This window comes from Leucoraja erinacea, chromosome 1, assembly GCF_028641065.1.
Source record: "Leucoraja erinacea ecotype New England chromosome 1, Leri_hhj_1, whole genome shotgun sequence".
Lineage (NCBI taxonomy): Eukaryota > Metazoa > Chordata > Chondrichthyes > Rajiformes > Rajidae > Leucoraja > Leucoraja erinaceus.
In genome coordinates this window covers 104,618,013-104,640,884 of record NC_073377.1, presented here as the reverse complement: position 1 = coordinate 104,640,884, position 22,872 = coordinate 104,618,013, and the positions used below count along the sequence as shown (strand labels likewise).

General features: G+C 42.5%; 1 protein-coding gene across 3 annotated transcripts in view; it reads left to right on the top strand.

Moving 5' to 3' along the window:
- LOC129700265 (synaptopodin-2-like) overlaps positions 1-22,872 on the top strand; it is a 101,064-nt gene that overhangs the window by 73,402 nt on the left and 4,790 nt on the right. The gene's annotated exons all lie outside the window — the stretch shown is intronic.

The following is a 22,872-nucleotide window of genomic DNA, read 5'->3' as shown; positions in this document are numbered from 1 at the left end:
ATTGTGTGTGAATAGTGTTAATTAATGTGAGGGGATCGCAGGACGGCACGGACTCAGTGGGTCAAAGGGCCTGGTTTTGCGCCGTATCTCTAAACTAAAATAAATAGAGTGCAATAAATGAAGGATAAAATTCTTAGCATGGTTTGGAATCTGAAATAAAGAAATGACCATTGTCTGAACTTTGTAGTTTGTGTTAGTTGATACACACTGAACTTTGATTTAGTTGGGAAGTCAAGCAGTATTTTCCAATAGTACAACATTGCATTTCAGGGTGAGGCAAAACTGGCTTTACCAGTTTTATCCCACGATAAATATAATCTTTTGTTAGCTGAATTGTCCACTAGAAGCTTAAGTGTATGTTTGCAAAGCTTACCTAATACCAATGCTACCTGTCCTGCTGAGTTACTCCAGCATTTTGTGATTACCTAATACCTAATGTTGATTAGTCAAACATAACTCGATTGTTTAGCCCTCCTCATGACAACCCGATAATCAGAAATAGAATTTGAATTCCCTCACCTTCACGGATAGCGCCTCTAGCTATTTTCAGTATTTTTGGTCCAGGGGAAACTTTGTTACATTTCTGATTTAATTTGATAAATCCCTTTTTAGGGAAAATTAGCAATTAGATCCTCTGGAGAACTGCTGTGAGAAGGTGACAGGCACCCGAGGAGCAATTACAATGTCCCACAAAATGGCTTTCCCCCCTAGGTTGTCAGGCCTCTGTATGGTCCTTCCATAAGCTTGGAGACTGTCCAATTTGCCTCTACCCCATTGTGGACATTGAACTTTGTCTATGGAACTGATGCACTACAATGCTGAGAACTGTATTCTGCACTCTGTCTATCTATCGTACTTGGAGTTTGACTTAATTGTATTTATTCGTCTGATCTGACTGGATAGGATGCAAAACAAAACTTTACATTGTAACTCGGTACATGTGGCAGTAATATGGCTAAACCTGAACTTAAACAATCTGGCAGAATAATACAACTCTCACTCAATAGCCTGATACAAGAAATTAATATATATATATATATATTACTATCTCTCTGTTCTTGACCAGTTTTGGCGATCTGTGCTGCGATTTCTGAGAGAACGCCGCCACCTACGGCCGTCATTTTTGGTCACCTCGCTCAGAGCCCCCTCTGCCGCATGTGTGCCGAGGATTTTTCCTGTCGATGAAATATGACAGAGATATTAATGTTTTTACAAAATTCCCCATTCTCTCTGCTGGCCCTGCTGGAGGGAGGGGGTGGGACTATAAAACCAGGAAGTGGTGTGCCTCAATCAGTCTCTGCAAGTGGTGTGCCTCAATCAGAGCTCTGAATGACACAAATGTCTACAGCACTGTGTGTACCCTTAATTTGGTTTGAAAATGAAAATATGGTGAGTGTGAGGTAAAAAAGCACTGCCTGCAAATGGTTGTTTGGGTTTGGGTTGAAGTAAAAAGGCATGCACATTCGCATTCCCTCTCCCTCTCCCTCCCTCCCTCTCTCTCCTCTCCCTCTCCCTCTCCCTCTTCCCTCTCCCTCTCCTTCCCCCCCTCCCCCCCCTCTCTCCCCCCCCCCCCTCTCCCCCTCCCTCCCCTTCCCTTCTCCCTCTCCCCCTCCCACCTCTCTCCCCCCTCCCCTCTCTCTCTCTCTCTCTCCCTCCCTCTCTCTCTCTCTCTCTCTCTCTCTCTCTCTCTCCCTCTCTCTCTCTCTCTCTCTCTCTCTCCCTCTCTCCCTCTCCCTCTCTCCCTCTCCCTCTCTCCCCCTCCCCTCCTCTCTCTCCCCCTCCCTCTCCCTCTCCCCCCCTCTCCCCCCCCTCCCCCCCTCCCTCCCAGGGCCCATTGGCTCTCCTCGACCATCCCCCCTCCTCCCCCTCCCTCCCTCCCCCTTGTGGTGAGTCTGTTGAGTGAATTCATTCCCCTCTCCCTCTCCCTTCCCCCCTCTCCTCCCCCCCCCTCTCTCTCCTCTCCCCCCCTCCCCCCCCCTCCCCCCCCCCCCCCCCCTCTCCTCCTCCCCCCTCTCTCCCTCTCCCCCCTCCACCTCCCCCTCTCTCCACTCTCTCTCTCCCTCCCCCTCTCCCTCCCTCCTCCCCTCCTCTCTCTCCCCTCCCTTTTTCTCCCCCTCCTCCCCTCCATCCCCTCCCGCACCTTCCTCCCCTAACCCCCTCTCCCCTACCTCCCTTCCCTCCACACTTCTGTCCCTTCCCCTTTCCTCTTCTCACCCCTCTCAGCACACCATCTCTCTCTGCCGCTCTCTCTCTCTCTCTCTCTCTCTCTCCCTCCCCTCCTCCCCTCCATCCTCTCTCCTCTCTAGCTGTAACTGCAAGTTGGGGGCTATGTGTCAGTAGATAGGGTGTTTATGGGGTAAAAGAAGCAAATTAATAATATTAATATAATATCAAGGGGGTAATTAGCGTGAGTGCGGGGGGGGGGGGGGGGTGATAGTTAGTGTGTGTAACGCTGCATGCCGCCTCCCCCCCCCCACAACCGCACGTTGGGGGAACAGACAGGTCTGCACTTGGTCTAGTATGTATATGGATTTCTAAGGAAAGCAACCATTGTGTGGTCAATGATTATGCTTGTTTAAATAAATTAACATATGTCATAACCTGCAGCAGCAGCAGCAGTCTGCATCCCCCGGTCACTACCGCTCACCACCAGATGGTGGCAGCAGAAGCTTTCCTTGGCTCTGAATATTTGCTGGTTTCCAGACAACATCCACTTTCTGAAACTGCCAAATACTCAGGCAGGAACCTGTGTCATTCTGTGAGCGACTAAAATCAGAACATTTAATGGACTGCAGTGTAAAATTAGATAGTTCCATTATTTTTATGAAAAGTAAATGATGATATTTGACCAGTAAAAACGTTACCACCACATGTAATTTAACATTTCATGAGTGAGGAACATTTGAAATATTCCACTGAAGTTGAACATTAATTTATGATTCTTCATAATGGCATTTCATAATCATACTTTATTAGCCAAGTATGTTTTGCAACATACGAGGAATTTGATTTAACAAACAATCATACAATAAAAAGCAACAAGACACACAAGATACATTTTAACATACGCATCCACCACAGTGACTCCTACACATTTCTCACTGTGATGGAAGGTGAAAAAAATTTCAATCTCTTCTCTTCTTTGTTCTCGCGTGGTCGGGGGCCTCGACGGGACAATCTTGACTCCCGTAGCCGGCGGTCGGGCCATCCGGATCGGAACGATCAAACTCCTGCATCGGGGAGATCTCAGCTCCCCATGTGCCGGGCGATCGGACCCCGGGTCGGGGCTGGTCGAACCTGCGACTTTGGAGCTTCCCGACATCAGTCTCTACCCGAGACTGTGAGCTCTTCGATGTTGAAATCCGCAGGCGGTGGTTGGAGCGTTGATCCCAGGCAAGAAATCACAGGCTCCTATGGTAAGTCCACGGCCTCGCGCTGGGGCTCAAAGTCAGTCCTGAGCAAGGCCTCCAGCTCCATGATGTTAGGCCGCAGAACGACCGGAAATACAATCCGAAAACAATCGCCTCTCCGGCAAGGTAAGAGATTGAAAAAAAGTTTCCTCCGACCCCCTCCTTCACCTCCTCCACTCCCCACATAAAACTAACCAGAGAACATCAACACAAATGTTTTAAAACACACTAAAAATAACAAAAAAGACGAAAAGACAGACCGTTGGCGAGGTTGCCATTGCTGACGGCGCCACCCAGGAAAAACGTACAACTTTATCGCTTTTTGCGTACTATTGGCAGTTAGATTGTGCGTGGAACAATGGACTGGACCATCCTGGACCCAACCTTAGTCAGTCCTCGGGCCACCATATGGTTGCACCTCTCCCATTCATAATCGGGCCTTGCTGTTTTGGTCATTTGTAATGAAACACAACTAAGCCTCAGTCAGTGCAACTTAAATGTGGCCTTGCTAGATGCAACTGCTATGGTAAATGTAATGTAGACACAAATTGCTTGAGTAACTCCGTGGGACAGGCAGCATCTGTCCCGCTGAGTTACTCCAGCATTTTTGTGTCTACCTTCGATTTAAACCAGTATCTGGAGTTCTTTCCTACGCATGGTAAATGTAATGTTCAGCGGAATGATATTTCTCCCTGCAGCTCAGACAATTATGGAAAAACCCTGAACTAAATAGTAGTCCAGCCACGGGTCTGGTTAGACTTCCATCTGTACAGAGGCACAGAAGCCTAGAATGTGCTAATACATTAATTGTAGGCTGTTCTGTTTGGGACTAGTGGCTAGGTGTCAGCATGATCTCACACACTATCTTTCCTTGGTAAATAACACTAGATTTTCCTTGGTAAATAAGGCTGTTTGTCTAGACTGCAGTCTGTGGGTTTGTGGTTCCAAGTAAACATGTCTGAAGCCAGAGGCATGAATCCCTCCAACTCAGAGTTACTGGGTGTGAGCTACAAGCGCTCCAACACATGAAGAGATTAACTCTTGGACAGTTTTCTTTTCAGAATACAATCAGGTGCAAACGTTTAGGAAGAAGAGTGTGTGGCCGTTAGGGAGCCAGGTGGGAAGGAATCACAAGAGTCTGAAGGGGAGGTCTCACAAACCTGACCAACAGGCACTAATTAGTTTTGAGGAGAAGGAAGAAGACTTCAGGGTCTTCCTATACCACTGATAGCGAGGCAAACTCAACATGAATTGTTCAGGAAAATAAAACAGAGCCGAATAAAGAAAGCAAAGATATTGCCACGAAAGAATCAAATCAAATTGAGAAAATAAATATTTAAAAAAGGTAGTCACCCATAAAGTGAGAGGAAATCTCATTTGAAATTAGTTAACCTGTTTTAGGGTGAGAAGAAGGCTGACTGTGCGGTAGGCATATTGGATTTCTTCTGTTTTATTCACGATTTGCAGCATTGAACTACAAAAGGGAGTCTGCATGGTACCTTTTCTCTTCATGAACTGTGTGGTAGTCACTTTTACCAATGCTATTGTGGACAGATGAATCGGTCACAGGTAGATCAGTGAGGACAAGATCAAGTGCGTTTATTCCTTATGTTGGTTTGCTCATATCTGTTGCTAATGTGTCGAGTTGCTTTGTGCTTCAGGATTGGTTACCCCAGTCTGTGGCGGTGCTATTAAGCTACTCTTAGTGATGGACATTGAAGTCCCACATCTACAATGCATCCTGTGCTCTTGCTACTCTCAGTACTTCTTTGACATGTTGTTCATCTTGCAGGAGCATTGATTTGCCAGGTGAGGAAAAACAGGGAGTGGTAATTGTCTATATTTGAACTGATGTCATGTGGCTTCCCGTGGTCTGGTGTCAATGTTGATAAGTTACACGGCTGCTTTCTTCTGCCTGCATATCTATTGCCACCGCATCAGTCTTTCCCATGTAAATGATGGATACGTCACAAGTATTGTCGACAAGATATAACGTAGAAACAATGAACTGGTGGTTTACATAAAAAGACATGAAGTACAGGAGTAACTTAATAAGTCAGGCAACAACTCTGGGGAACATGGATAGGTGACCTATCGGGTCCCGGCCCGAAACATCATCTATCTATGTTCTCTAGAGATGCTGCCTGACTTGCTGAGTTACACCAGCACTTTGTATCTTGTTTTATGTTGTAAACGTATGTTCAGTTCAGTTTCGAAATACAGCATGAAAACAGGTCCTACAGCCCATTTTTGCATCAAATCCCTGCATCGGAGGGGCAATTTACACAGGCCAATTAACCTACAAACCTACTTATTTTATCAGTTATCAGTTTAGTTTATTGTCATGATTAAATACGACTAAGGATAGTCTGAGGGTCATCAATGAGATAGATAGTAACTTCCTGAAGTCGATCACTTTCTCCTTTGTCTTGCTGACATTGAGAGAAAGGGTGTTGTCTCGGCACCGAGCATCCAATCACCTTCCTGTACTCCATCTCATCATTATTTAATAAGTGCCCACAATGGTGGTGTTGTCTGCGAATTTGAAAATTGAATTAGATTTGTACATGGCTGCACAGTCATGGGTGCACAAGGAGTAAAGAAGGGGGCTGAGGACGCATCCTTGCAGAGCACCATGTTGAGGATTATTGTAGAGGATGATTTGTCTTCTATCCTCACTGATTGGGATCTATTGGTCAGGAAGTCGGGGATCCAGTTCCAGAAATGAGTGCTGACACCAAGTCCCGTGAGTTTGTGATAAGCTTGGATGGTATAATGATATTAAAGGCAGAGTTGTAATCTAAGAATAGGAAGGAGTCCCTTATCCAGGTGTTCCAGTGCTGAGTGTAGGGCTATCGCGATGGCATTGTCCATGGACCTGTTGTGGTGGTAGATGAACTGCAGTGGATCCAGGCCACTGGGCAGCCTGGATTTAATGGGTTCCATAACTTTGGGATGTGGGAGGAAACTGGAGCACCCAGAGAAAACCCATACGGTCACTGGGAGAATGTGCAAACTTGTCTCAGACCATAACCGTGGTTAGGATAGAACCTGGATCTCTGGTGTTGTGAAGTAGTGGCGCCACTGTGCCACCTTTTGATATGGTTCTGTGAAATTAACATGAGGTTTTAACGGGATGAATACAGTAGATAATGATTTAATTTAATGAGAAGAGTGCAACTGGAAATTGTTGATACATGAAAATGAACAAAGAATACAATTGGAGAAACTTTCTCTCCCAAAAAGTTTTAAGAATGCACAACTTGCTACCACATAGGAGTTCTTGAGGATAACACTACTGATGTATTTAACATGAGACGATAAACATATAAAAGTCTTAAAGGGTTACACTTACAGATTTAGGTGAAGAAAAACAGAAGACTAGAATGGAGTTGAAACACTGACATAGAAACATAGAAAATAGGTGCAGGAGGAGGCCATTCGGCCCTTCGAGCCAGCACCGCCATTCATTGTGATCATGGCTGATCATCTCCAATCAATAACCCGTGCCTGCCTTCTCCCCATATCCCTCGATTCCACTAGCCCCTAGAGCTCGAACTCTCTCTTAAATCCATCCTGTGGCTTGACCTCCGCGCCCCTCTGTGGTAGGCAATTCCACAAATATGATGCTGAAATATAATGAGGCATGAACTGATTTGACCAAATGGTTGTTTTGTACTATACATTCTTAGTAATCCCACATAGTAATTAATAATTTACACTTCTTTGGTTGCAAATGGCAACATGCCATCTACCTTCTCACGAAAACATTTAAACTGCACTAAATTAAACTCACTAAACTTTTTAAGATATAATCTAGCATTTTATTTGTCTGTAGCATTATTCACGAGTTTGTAAGGGTTAAAATGTAGGTTAAACTCCACACTGTGTGTGGCAGCAGAATTAAAGAAACATCAATCATCTCAATGAGCTGTGAATTTCTTCTTTCAAAAATTGAATGCTTGATAGAACACTGGCATGGTAAAGCCAGATGTTTTCCAGCTAAATTACTGTACAGTTTTCAGAGTGAGGAACATCTGCTTGACAAACCAATGTCCCTCCCAAGTGGTTGAAATCATGCATCACCAGTAGTTAACTGCTTACTCATCACACCGCAAGGGCAGTGCAATACACATTCCACAAGGTTTACTTACTGTACCAGTGGCCTGAACATTGACTTCTCCAATTTCCGGTAATTCCAATTTTCCTCCCCTTCTCAGCTCTCCCTCTGCCCTCTGGCTCCTCCTTGTCCTTTTCTTCTTCCCAGCCCCCCCCCCCCCCCCCCCCCCCACCATGCATCAGTCTGAAGAAGGGTTTCAGCCCGAAACGTTGTCTATTTCCTTCGCTCCATAGATGCTGCCGCACCCTCTGAGTTTCTCCAGCATTTTTGTATTTTTATCTACCCTGGACAATTCCCAGTTTTGCTGCCCACTTTTTTCCCTCATTCATTGCCTCATTCCCACTTGTCTTATGGGGTTTTTTTGCTTTAGGTCTGATTTACCATTGATGAGGTTTTTAATTTTTACTTTTGGTTAAATTCCTCCCTTCACACTGTGTTACAATTCTTCATTTATTTTCCTCTGCCGATCTACTCTAACTATTCAGGCCCTCAGTAATTCATGCTAAAACCAGTTAAGATGTTACTGTTCAGCAGTATTCAGTTTGCAGGTTATTTCATCCATACCCTCATAGACATGAATATGAGAACATAAACAGGAGAAATTTATCTACGCCATTAATAAAGATCATAGGTGATTTTCCACATTATTTTCCTATGTTACCTCTAAATTGTCTGATTCGTTAAGTATCCAGAATTCTATCAATTTCTGTGTTCAATTTCAAAGACTGAGTCTCAACAGCCCCCTGGGATGGAGAGATTCACCATCCTCTGTATGAAAACATTTCTCCTAATATCAATCTTAAAACAAAACCTATCCTCTTATTTTAACGCCCCTGTCCCACTTAGGAAACCTGAACGGGAACCTCTGGAGACTTTGCGCCCCACCCAAAGTTTCCGTGCGGTTCCCAGAGGTTTTTGTCAGTCTCCCTACCTGCTTCCACTACCTACAACTTCCGACAACCACCTGCCACCTCTGGGAACCGCACGGAAACCGTTCAGGTTTCCTAAGTGGGACAGGGACATAAGAATCATACCTCTTGGCCAGGGTCCAGAGTCCTCATCTTGGACATATGACATTTGATCCCCTCAGCCAAATACTTAACGTAGATTATGACTAGCACGGACCCAAGCACCGATTCCTTCAGAATCCCATGGTTAAAGCCATCCAACTTGAGAAGGAGCCATGTGGTGCTTGCTTACATTGCAGTATTTCCTTGCATTCCGTGCTTTATAAGAACCATTAACACTGTTACTGTGCTGTGCTGAATAATTAATTCTAGCTGTAAATCTTACTTACAGAAATAATTTATCTCCTTTGACCTCAAAGGCAAGATCTTTTCCCACAGGAAGGGTGATGTGGAAGTGCAATTATGATTTACATTTCCTTTTCTGCCTTCGTTGCCAATAATCTAACCATTTTTAAACAAGAAATACTTGGCTACCCACTAGAGATTGATTCACACCCATGCCAGTGTACAAAATAATTTGAATTAATTGTTTGCTTTCTGAACTTTAAATGATATCACCATTGCCATTCAAATTCCTTTGCGATACTTACACAATGTAAAACTCAGCTTCCTATGAACTGTGATTTAACCATAACAGTGCCACGAATCAGACCTCCGAGCATCTTATTCTTTCCAAAATATAGATGAATTAAGTATTCTGGCATGTTATGCAGCATGGGTGTTTTTTTATTAAGAGCAAAATCTTTTGAAGTAAACTAGATCAGCACGTTTAATTAATTTCCTATGTAATTATCAAATTACAGGTTTTTTTTCATGTGTTACACTTTTTTTGCATGCTCAAATGGCAGACTGATTAGAGTATGGGTCTAACCTACAAAGGCAATATTCAGCTATTGTCGGGACAATAATACCACTGATAGAATGTGATCACAAATGGAATTATCTTGATACAGGAAAGCTGATTGAGCTACACAGAACCATTGTCATAATCCTGCGGTAACACCTCAGCAATTCATAAGTTCATAAGTTCATAGGAGCAGAATTAGGTCATTCGGCCCATCATGTCAACTCCACCATTCAATCATGGCTGATCTATCTTTTCCTCTCAACTCCATTGTCCTGCCTTCTTCCCATAACCCCCTATGCCCGTACTGATCAAGAATCTGTCAATCTCAGCCTTAAAAATATCCATTGACTTGGCCTACACAGCTGTCACTGGCAATGAATTCCACAGATTCATCACCCTTTGACTAAGGAAATTCCTCCACATCTCCTTCCAAAAGGTACTTCCTTTTATTCTGAGGCTACAGCCTCTGGTCCTAGACTCTCCCACTGGCGGAAACATCCTCTCCACATCCACTCTATCCAGGCTTTCACGAGGTAAGTTCGGTTTGCTTTCTAAACTTCAGAGAGTACAGGGCCAGTGCTGACAGAAGCTCATCCTATGTTAACCCAATCATGCCTGGGATCATTCTCGTAAACCTCCTCTGAACCCTCTCCAATATCAACACATCCTTCTTCAGATATGAGGCCCAAAACTCCCCACAATACTCTAAATGTGGCCTGACCAGCGCCTTATGGAGCCTCAGCATTACATCCCTGTTTTTATCTTGAAATAAATGCTAGCATTGCATTTGCCTTTCTTACTACCGATTCAACTTGAAAATTAAGCTTTTGGGAATCTGTACCAGCACTCCCAAGTCCCTTTGTACTTTTGATTTCTGAATTCTTTCCTCATTTAGAAAATAGTCTTCACCTTTGTTCCAACTACCAAAATGTAGCAATGTTACAAAATTTTGAGATTTTAAAAATCAAGTCTGTAATTTATCCCATCAGATAAAGCATAAAAATAAGTTTAATTTGTCACCTAATTCACTTTCATATCTTCAGTATTAAAAAATGTTATGGCCATTTTCATACTCGGAAATTGGCATCTTGTTCCCTATTGCTTTTTCATTGACTTAACACAAAAGCTGTGATCGGGAACATTTAAAAGCCAATAACTTTCTTAAAATTTAAGAGAACTGAAATAAATTATCAGTTATTGTAGATTGAAGCATTCTGAAACAATTATGAAACAATCTTACTTAGATGACTTGAAATTAAAGCATATAATTAGTTAGTTACCTAATTGTAGCTAATTACAAAATTCAATTACTAGATCTAAACATCTATCCATTTCTTAAGAATAGATTAACATTTTTAAATAGCCTAAGTGTGCAAATAACATTCACACAATAATTCAGAATATAACATAATTTTTAAATCTCATTGTCATGGGTTTATAGGCCAAATGGAAGGAATTTAATGTTTAATACCTGTAAATTAATGGCCGTTTAAATCAGCTTGCGAGTGGGATTTTCTGGAACGGGACCATTTGGAACGTTCAGGATGCGGTAAATTTAAATTTAGTCCCCCATATCGGCAGTAAATACACTGCCGGTTCTTCGGGGGACTAAATCAACGTTTTGCAACTTAAAATGTGATTTAAATACATCTTAAGAAACACTTTTATGCATAAAAATTAACTACTTTCTTTTACCTGGTCCTCCATAAAATCCTTCTCCGTTTTCGGCATTGACGCTTCAGAAGCTGATTTTAAAATCATTCCAGCGCTTTAACTTGTCGGGTGAATTTTTTAAAAAACACACAGAACGGCCGTCGGAACGATTCTTTAGCAACATCTTGCACTCCAACAAATATAATCCAGGACCAGGTCGGAAAAAAACAGTTTTAACCTCCCCCCTCAAATGCGGCAAAATCGCGCACACGGCCAGTGGCGGAATTGCAGCGCCGCTGAAGGTAAGTTTTGTAACATACCTACAAAATGTATAACTCCACACTTTGCTCTGCAGTATTCCATCTCAGATTCAGATTCAGATTCAGATTCAATTTAATTGTCATTGTCAGTGTACAGTACAGAGACAACGAAATGCATTTAGCATCTCCCTTGAAGAGCGACATTGCAAACGATTTGAATAAATATAACTTGTCCGGGGGGGGGGGGGGGGGGGGGGTGGTGAGTCACCGAGGTACGTTGTTGAGTACCGAGGTACGTTGTTGAGTATAACATCTGCCACTTCTTGTCCAAATCCTTCTACAGAGTCCCTGCTTTCTCTACACTACTTGCCCTTCCACCTATCTTCATGTCATCCACAAACTTGGCCACAAATCCTTCAATTCACTCATTCATATCATTGGTAAACAACGTGAAGAGCAGCAACCCTGCGGAACACACCTACTCACTGGTAGCCAACCAGAAAAGGCCCCTTTGTTACAACTCTTTGCCTTCCGGCATTCATCCGACCTGTATCCATGCTAGTATCTGCCCTCTGATACTATGGGCTCTCATCTTCTTTAGCAGCCTCACGTGTGGCACCCTATCAAAGGCCTTTTGAAAATCCAGGTAAACCACATCCACTGACTCTCCTTTGTCTATCCTGCTATTAACTTCCTAAACGAAGTCCAACATGTTCTTCAGGCAAGATATCCCTTTCACAAAACCATGTTGTCTTTTGGCCTATTTTATCTTGTGCTTCTAAGTACTCAGATACCTCATCCTTTACAATGGACTCTAAAATCTGACCAACCACTGTAGTCAGGCTGTCGTTTCCACACTTCTATTTTGCTCCATTCTTGAACAGCGGAGTAATATTTGCAATTTTCCAATCGCCTGGAGCAACTCCTGACTTGAAAGATCACAACTGATTTCTCCACAATCTCTAAAGCCACCTCTTTCAGAACCCTGGGCTGCAGTCCATCCGGTTCAGGTGACTTATCCACCTTTAGGCCTTGCAGCTACCCAAGCACCTTCTCCTTAGTAATAGCCACTCCATCCCCTGACTCTCTTGAATTTCAGGCATGTGGTTTCCAATGCGAAGACTGATGAAAAAACATATTCAATGCATCTGCCATTTCTTTATTCCTCATCACTTCTCCAGCATAATTTCCAGCGATCTAATGCCCGCTCTTGCCTATGGCGTATGTCCCGTCAGAACAGCACCCTCTTTCCCCAGTCTGGTGCCATTGTCCCACAAATTCATATCTTCCACACCAATCTTTGAGCCACGCGTTCAACTCTTTAATCTTCACAACCCTTTGCCAATTTGATTGTGGCTTGGGTAGCATTCCAGGGATAATTACCTTTTTGGTTCTGCTATTCAATTTAGTCCATAGCTGCTCAAATTCCCTCAGCAAAACCTCTTTCCTTGTTCTACATACATCATTGCTACTCATATGGACCATTAAGACTGGATTGTTCCCCTCCCACTTCAAGTACCTCTGCAGGCCAGACGAGATGTCCCGAACCCGGGCACCAGGCAGCCAACCTCATGACAAAGATTAGTGTCTATTCCCCCTTATAATATTATCCCCAATGACAGCTACACTTTTATTCTCTCTCCCTTGAATGTCCTCCAGAACCACGGTCAGGTAGTCATCCACCCTACAGTCCCCACACTTGTCTGCACAGGGACCAAGAATCTCAGCTCAAGGGCTGAGGCTCCTCTAATACTCAAGGTCAACGGCTGAGGCTCCTCTAATACTGTCCTTACCTCAACTTCCCTGCATGCCTCGCTTGCAGACACATTAATTCTTGTAATGTGTTGGAGCGCAGATTCCTGAGACATCACTGTTCATCTGAATCTTGATGGCAGCCACCTGAGCTCTCACTTCAGCACATAGACATTCGGTGGTTTCTATATGTGATGCTATGGAAGCTGGGCATTGGCCTTCAGGCACTGCATTATTGGGCTGCAAGGCCCTCTGCAAGATTATATCCTCCATAACGTAGCACACGGGAGTTTGGTATTAGTATTGGTGCAAGGGCGTTTATGAGGTAGGCTGGGAGATCGAGCTACATCCTTAGCCCAAAGAATGAGAGCTCTATTCAATAGCCTGATTAACAGCAGGGAAGAAGCTGTTCCTCAATCTGGTGATACGTGCTTTCAAGCGTTTGTATCTTTTGCCTGACGGAAGAAAGGAATGACTGTGGACCTTATGAAATGTAGATGGAGTCTATGTGGGGGGATGGGGGCCTTGTTTTGTGTGATGGGCTGTGTTGCATCCACAACTTCACCATCCCATTTCCTGTAGTCAATGACTAGCTCCATTTCCTGTGGGCTTCCGTGTGCATTAAACAACCACATTGATCATACCCACTACCTTTTATTTCTGTAAGCTATCCCATTGAATTCTTAATCCGATCTTTCTGCAGCAGAACTTGTATGTGACATCATCTTCCAAGAACGCCTCTAAATTGCACTTTAATTGGAGCTTTTGCCATTCTTAAAATTACTGGGTGCGGGTTCATTTAATTTAACGTGTTAAATTAATCCTATGTACAAATAAATAATTGACAGTTGCATATCCTGGAGTAACTCAGCGGGTCAGACAACACCCATTGAATCTTAATACCTTGACCTCTGTAAGTCGACCCAAAATCATTAATTCGATCTTTCTCCAGCAGAACTTGTATGTGACATCATCTTCCAAGAACGCCTCTAAATTGCACTTTAATTGGAGCTTTTGCCATTCTTAAAATTACTGGGTGCTAATTCATTTAATTTAACTAGTTAAATGTTGCAATCCTATGTACAAATAAATAATTGAAAGTTGCATAGACACAAAAAGCTGGAGTAACTCAGCGGGTCAGACAACATCTCTAGAGGAATAGAATAGGTGACCTGTCGACCCAAAACATCATCAATTCCTTTTCTCCAGAGATGCTGCCTGACCCACTGATTTACTCCAGCTTTTTGTGTCTGTCTTTGGCTTAAACCAGCATCTGCAGTTCCTTCCTACACATGGAAAGTTGCATGTTGCTTACTACTGTTTGTTTCCACAAGTTTTAGAATTGTACTTTCATTGTAACTATCTGTTGATCCCAAACTTAGCAATGGGACTTTCCATTCAATCTATATAGAAAGATGTGTTTTCACATTTCTCTCAGAATGCACAATTTTTCAATTTGCCATACTTTCTGAGAGAGAGACCAGCAGGTGAATTATTGCAGTAATATTAATTTAGTGATGAGTGCCATCAAGGGTTAGGGGATTGGCAGGGGGGAGGATTGGAATCATGTTGGTGATTTCAATATTATAAATTTCACTTAGCAGTTTTACTATGGGTGTCATCCAAATATTGTATATTGGAAAATGATGGAATATAATAGGTTTGCACACTTCAATGAATCTTCCATCAAAATGACTATAGCTAAACTGCTGAGTTTCTCCAGCAGTTTTGTCTACCTTTGATTTTTCCAGCATCTGCAGTTCTTTCTAAACAGAGCTAAACTGGGATTTGTTTCAGTGCAAAACTATGAATTTGGTGATTGAAATGGGTGGGAGATGTAGGTGCGGATTTTAATTCTATCTGAGTAGGTAACCAAAATGCCTAGGGTTGTTTAACCTCTGATTTCCTAACTTGATCTTGATGTTCCTGTTTTTCTCCTGTTCTCCTGAGCAGAGAATGCTTAAGCGCCCAATTAAAGCTAATGAGATATTTCTTTAGCTGTTTATAAAAATAGTCATGGCTGTAATTTTCACTCAACCACAATTGAGGAAGTCTTTGAGATGATCCTGCCAAGATAAAATGAATCAGAAAAGACAATCACTGAGACATTTTGAGAGGTAAACTTTTACTTTGCCTTTTGGAACTAGGAAGACCAGAAAAACACTTCCATGACCATATAATTAGGCTTCTATGCCTCAAATGTCAATCCCCCTTTTCCACTGTGAGGCTTTGCGAGAACCCCAATCTCACATCTATCTGCATCTTGCCTGATGGCCATGACTGATCAATATTTGTAGGATTAACAATTGATTTAAATCCATATCAAGCTTAAAGTGGAGGGACAACCCTACAGCCACAGATTCATATCATCAGAGAAAGGATGTAAACTATTGGTATGTGTTGTTGGCCTAATGTCCTTAGAATCTTCTGTGTTAAACCAGACTCACAAACCAGATGTCTAAGAATTGAATGAGTTATGAGTTATAAATAAATCTACTCAAAGAACATTTAAGTACACCATGCAATAATTGAAGCAGTGTTTTCCAGATCATCTTATAATGCATACATCTTATTCCAAATAGCGACTAGTCACAACTGACATTATACCTACCAACTTGATGGTATAGTAATGACATATCTACATCACAAGGGTGACTAATCCAATTAAATTACACAATAATACTAGGTTGGCAACTCATAATCATTATTATTTTAATATGAATGAATGTTTCAGAACTCTGCTGCACAAATTAAAATTATGCAGAATTTCCAGAAGCTTTAGAACTTTCAGAAATATAGAGATTGTAACCAAGAAAAAGTTGGTAAATTGTATTCCTTAATTAATTCATAATGCAAAATTCAGGTGGTATTAAGTACAAGTTCAAGTTCAAGTTTACATTTATTGTCACATGCGCCAATTGGTACAGTGAGATTTGAGTTCCCATACAGTCATACGAATAAAAAGAACACAACACACGATAGAATTTAACATGAACATCCCCACACAACGGAATCAACTTTTCCCACTGTGAGGGAAGGCAATAAAGTTCAGTCATCTTCCTCCATGTTCACCTGTGGTTGGGGCCTTTTGTGCCCTCCTCAGTCACCGCTACAGGTGGCCCGATGTTCAGGCCCTCCCGGCGGGATGATCGGAACTCCGACGTCGGATCGGAAGAACATTCTCAGTGGCTCCTAAAGTCCACAGGGCAAGCTGGGCGGAGATTCAACACTGGCGGCCCTCGGCAAAGGGATCCCAGGACTCCGCGATGTTAAAGTCAGCGCCGCCCGCGGCTAGAAGCTCCGCAACCACAGCTCCACGGTGTTAAACAGCAGTCCCAACACTCCGGAGCTTCAACACGACAATCCCCGGTAAGGCATCGCCCGCTCCGCAATGGTAAATCAGTGCTGCGCCGCTGCTGAAGCTCTGGTCGGTGTCCGGCAGGAAAGGTTGCACCAATCCAGATGGTAGGCCGCGAGGGGAGGGGGTCAAGATGCAACTTGAAGAATAGATGCATCGTCAGCCAGGAAGTGACTAAGGAATAGTTTCCCCCTTACCCTTCCGACCTCCCCCACATAAAAAGACTAAGAAACCTCCAAAAACATACCTTTAAACAGACTAAAAATAACAAAAAGACGAAAAAAAAGGCATACTGTAGGCAGAGGCTGCCATCGTACAGCGCCCCTGGTGGTCAAGTATGGTATAGTTATGTCTTTAGCATGCATTTTTATTTCCACAGGACATATTTAATAAGTTTTCTAGTATGTTTCTAGTCCAAATATTTATATTTGCTTTAGATGGAGTTTCTTGAATGGAAAAAATAGTATTGAATCTTGATTTTGTTTTACTTTATTGGGATAATTCATGTGACTAGTTTATTAGTAGTGAATCAATAAAGACTGGTTCTAATCTTAAGCATGTACAGCATCTGCACCTATGGGAAACAAAATTAGAGTTTCAGGTCAGGTCCCGTCATTGTAGCTGATAAAAATACATAAGGAGCACATAAAATCACAGGTAGGAATGAGTACATAGACAGATAAACTTATCCAAATACATGCCCAGTAGGGAGGGGAAAGGAGGGGAAGGGAAGAGAAAAAAAAAAGAGAGAGAGAGAGAGATAGAGGAGAAAATGATCCATTGAATGCAGAGGTTGGTGGTAGGATCAGATCTCTATCCTTGTCCTGCCCCAGAGCAGAGAGGTTGAGAGAAGAGCACAGATATGGAATGATATGTGGTCAAGTGACAGGGAAGATGTGGTTCAGGAAGAAGGAAGCCATTTTAGGCGCAATTGTAGAAAACGTCTCATCATTGGTATATATACTACAGAGACAGCGGAACTGGGAGAATAGAATGGAGTCGTTATAGGACGTAGGGTGGGATGAAGAATAGTTGAAATAGTTGTGGGGAGTAAGTGGGCTTGTAGTAGATGATAGGTTCTAATCTTGATAAACACAGAATTACAGAAATTATTTGCATATTTAGATGTGGGTTAGTGTATTGTAAAAGCACACTAATGGCGAGTGCAGGACACATAGAAACATAGAAAATAGGTGCAGGAGTAGGCTATTCGGCCCTTCGAGCCAGCACTGCCATTAAATATGATCATGGCTGATCATCCAGAATCAGCACCCTGTTCCCGCTTTCTCCCCATATCCTTTAATTCTTTTAGCCCTAAGAGCTATATCTAACTCTCTCTTGAATACATCCAGTCTTTTGTGGCAGAGAATTCCTCATCTCGGTCCGACAGGTAAATGGCCTACCCCTTATTCTTAAACTGTGACCCCTGGCTCTGGACTCCCCCAGCATCGGGCCCATTTTTCCTGCATCTAGCCTGTCCAATCCCTTAAGAATTTTATATGTTTCTATGAGATCACCTATCATCCTTCTAAATTCCAGTGAATACAAGCCCAGTCGACCCATTCTTTCATCATATGTCAGTCCCATCATCCCAGAAATCAGATGCAAGTGCAATTTGCACGAATGATGTACAATTGGCTGTAATTTTCGGTGAGGCTCCAAAATATGAGCAGCACAGTTGCAGTCAAGGGAGCTGCAGCTTCACTACACTCACCTGGTGTTAAGTCACTGAATCCTGACCTCCAGTGCTGTCTGTGTGGAGTAGTAATTTTTCCTGTGACCACGGGGTTTACTCATTGTTCCATTCCTGAAACTCACCAAGGCTTTTTTTGTCAATTACCCGCCATCGCTCCTACCTACTTCCATGGATAATTAACTTATTTCTTTAATTGTCACTGGATCAAAATTAACTACAAAATGAGGAAGTTGATGACAGCAGCAGGGTAATTAGTGCGGTCAGTGCCAAAAGTAAATTGACTATATGATTCTTCAAAGGGAACTGTACCATTGGTCCTGACATTATTTTCTACTTTACGAGACAAAACAGCCAATGCAATAATTTTGGTAACTCCAAAACTTGCCGATTGTTTTCTGCAGATGTGTTTACAGAGACACGTGGGAACCATCTCTCAGGCAGCGGTCACAACAGAAGCCACGTTTGCCTTCATCGTCATCTTAGGTTTAGGTTTTTTATTGTCACGTTCACCAAAGTACAGGGAAAAACTTTTGTTTGTGTGCTATCCAGTGAAATCAAATAACACTACACTTGAATTCACAATTCATCGTCCCCCTCTTAAAAAATGTTTTTGGCCTCTTTACCTAATTGTAAAATGCTCCCAATCTTCAGGCCAGTTGTTGCTGCCAATACTTTTGTCTCCTATCTGAATCTAAACCTATCCTTAATTTATTTTGGTAAACTATATTTTTCCAATCTTAGTTTTGTGCTGGACAAGCAAAATACATTGTGATAAACCATGCATACATTCTTTAAACGTTACCTTTTGTCAACCCCATTAGCAAAGTTCCCCAAAATCTATCAGTTAACAAGACCTGAGAAGCTAAAAGACTGTGCACTTATCGAATTAATATTTTACGTCCATTAAATGTATTTAGTCTTGGGTCAGAGATTGCTATATTAGTGAATGCTAGTAAATAGTGGTGACAAACTTTTAAACCTTCTGATTGCATTGATAAAAATCTCTGGCATTGTGTTGATTCTACCTTCTCTCTTCCTTCAAACCCATATTTCAATCTTAATCTGAGTTCCAGGATTTAGACTCAGCGCCGATGAAGGCCTAGCAATATATTTCAAGCTAGTATGCAACTTGAAAATAAATAAAAAAGTAAAGAATCAAAAATTGTGAGTTTGGAAGAAACCACTGGAGCAGACTGAGAGTATAGCTGTGGCACAGGTTGCAGATGATACTCACTGAAAACAATAGAGTACAAACCATGTGGCCTGCTGTATTCTGGATATTATCAAGCTTATTGGGAAGTTGTTGGCACTTAACTCATCCAGACAAGTGGAGAATATTCTAATGCATTCCTAATTTGTCTGCAGATGGGGAAAGAATCCTGAGGAGTCAAGAGTTGAGTCACTTGTCACAGGATGCTTAGCCTCTTACTTTCCCTCATAGCCATAGTATTTATATGGTCTTTTCAAGTGTCTGGGCAATGGTTCTACATTTGTGCCTGAAAAGAGTCAGGTTTTGACCACTTCCAACAGTAGACCATTTAACAACCTAGCTGTGACATTCAATGGCATTACATTTATCAAAAATATCCCTTGCTATGGACTGACAACGTATATGACAATAGTAATGCCACTGAATGTCAAGAGTAGTTTGTTACATATTCTGTTGTTGGAGGTGGTTGTTGCCTGGCACTTTTGTGGCACAAACCATACCTGAATGGTGTCTGCTTGTTGCACAAAGGCATGGGCTGCTTAATTTGCTGAGGAATTGTGAATAGAAATGAACATAGTGCAATTATCAGTGCGTATCCCCATTTTTGAACTTAAGATGGAAGAAAGATTATTGAAAAAACAAATAAAGATGACTAGGCCAACTTGTCATGAGGAAATCCTTTGGTGATGTCCTGGAACTAGGACAACTACAACTATTTTCCTTTTAATGAGATATAACTTTGGTCAATTAAGTATTTAGACTAAAGGTGCGCTGAATGCTGGAATCAAGTGGTCCTGGCAAAACTAGACACCAGCGGTAAGTGCCACTTGACAGCATTGTTTATGATGGTTTCATTCCTTTGTTAATGATCAACAGCATACTTTTTATGAACAAGTCGTACCCAGGCAATTTCCAACAGATAGAAGCCAATTATATAATTATACTGGAACCACTTGTCTAGAGATGTCTAGTTCTGGAGTGCATGTTTTCATTACTACAACCAATATACTGAGTGGTTCTGTAGACTTTGCTGTATCCAGGGATTTCTTCATACATCACTTGGAAGAAGAAGAGATTATAGTGACATGCATATTGTTTATAGAAAACATATTGAAGCCATTACCAAGAAATAGAGATAGAAATATGAGCAAAATAGACAGGTGTAGCAGTGACGCATGTATGATTGTTTTTCAGTGGGTCAGGCAGCATCTCTGATGAAAAAGTATAGGTGATGGTCGGAACCCTTCTTCAGACTGCTAAAGAAGGGGCCCGAACCAAAACATCACCTTCTCCAGAGATGCTGCCCGACCCGCTGAGTTATTCCAGCAATTTGTGTCAATCTTTGGTGTAATCCAGCATCTGCCATTTCTTCCGATCACATGTATGATTGTTTCTTATTCAGAGATCAAGATTGAATACTGGTGAGAAGAGGGGCTTTGCTCAATATGCCTGTGTCGTGGCTGTCAGGGAATTGGGAATTATACCTTATTCTGTAAGGCATGGTGGTTGAATGAATTGAGACGGACTATTTCAAATGGGGCAGTTGGGTGGAATCAGACAATCAGTAGGCCAGAACCTGAAGACCTATGGCAACCAAATGATAGAGAACTGGACCAGAAATTGATGAGGCGTGGTAATGATGAGGAAGGAGGTTGTGACGTTAATGCTGTATCAAAGGTGGAGTTTGGGGTTCAGGAGGGGTTGTGAAGTATGGGTGTTGTGTCCAAACCAGGCAAATGTCTCAGTGTTGCACTGCTTAATGACCATGTTTTCCCTGGAGACAGGTACTCATTGGTCAATATGGTTCAAATAGTGTTAATTCTCCAAATGAGGCATTGCACAGGGAATAATAACATCTTGTCAGCCCCTGTGCAGAAATGATGACAATCTGAACGTTTCTGGTTGAGATTCTGGACAAACTTGAATTGACCAAGAGATATTGAGGAGAGACCAGACAGATGTATATTAAAATGTGAGTGGCACAAATAGGGTAGACAGTTAAAACATTTCTCCAGTCATGGAAATTTCAAGGACTAGTTGGCATGGCTTTAAGGTGAGAGAGGTAAAGCTTAAAGTTGCTGTGCAGGGCAATTTTTTTTTACACAGAACCAGATGAATGCCTGGAACGTGCTGCCTGAGGTTGTAATGGAGGCAGATACAATAATGGTAGTAAAGAGGCTTTTGGATAGGCACATGGACATGCAGGAAATGGAGGAATATGGATTACGTGCAGACAGATGAGTTTAGATTATTTTGGCATCATTATTGGCACAGACATTGTGGGCTAAAGGGCCTATGCCTATTCTGTACTTTTCTATGTTCTATGAAGGATGTTTGTCATGCTTCACTCTAGATGAAAATAATTTTGGTTGCATAATGCAGAAAAAAATTATTATATGATTCTATTTCTGGGCACATTAGTTTATTTATTCACATTTATTTTAATTTTCTGTCGAGAAAGCAGACTGTTTAGTTAATCTTAGGTGCATTATCTATTATATTACTAAAAGTAAGATCTTGACTGCTTTTGACTTACTGCGATGTGATTTCCGAGAGAACGCCGTCACTTACGGCCGTCAATTTTGGCCACCCCGCTCAGAGCCCCCCTCCGCCGGACTGGACCAGAGGATTTTTCCCATCAATGAACAATCAGAGAGATATTAATGTTTACAAAAATTTCACCATACTCTCTGCTGCCCCTGCTGGTGGCAGGGGGGAGCGACTATAAAACCCGGAAGTGTGGTGGCTCACTCAGAGGGTGACGTCAAGATGGTGCCGAGTGCAGGCGCCATTGAATAATTCAGGAGAGCTGCTCTGTCTATGGTGAGTGTGTTTGTTGGATGTTATTTAAAGCACGTTTTTGCTTCAGCACCAGCAGCCTCTACAGGAGGCTTTAAACATGTATATTCAACACGTTCTGAAGTTACTTGGCATTTTTAGTGTGTTATTGTGTGTGTGTGTGTGTGTGTGTGTGTGTGTGTGTGTGTGTGTGTGTGTGTGTGTGTGTGTGAATGAGTGTGTGTGTGAATGTGTGTGTGTGTGTGTGTGTGTGTGAATGAGTCTGTGTTTGTGTGAATGACAAGGAGCAGAGTGGGGGGGGGGGGGGGGGGTGAAGGGAGGAGGGGTGACTGAGTGAACTGCCAGCGTACCAGGTGTGAGTGACTGCACTGTCAGCCCACGAGCCGTGAATAAGTGAACTGCCAGTCCACCAGCCATAAGTGACTGAACTGCCAGCCCAATAATCCATTCAGTCCACCCTCTCCCCCTTCTCTCTCACAGTCTGTCACCTGTTTTAGGCAGAATTTCTGGCAGTTTCTCAGCTGCCAGCCTGCCAGGTCCGAGTGACTGTACTGCCAGGCCTCAGTGACTGAATCCATTCAGCCCACAATGTCTATACTAGCCTTCTGGGAACCAGTACCTTCGGCCCACAACACCATACTAGTGCAACAGAAAGCCCCCCCCCCCCCCACAGGCGAGCAATATGGGAATTGGTGGAGAGGTGGAATATTGCATTGAATATTGACCAGCCCTCCCGTTGGGTCCCACTTAGTCCAGTTTTTAACTATAATTAGTAAATCACTATACATGTGGATTATTG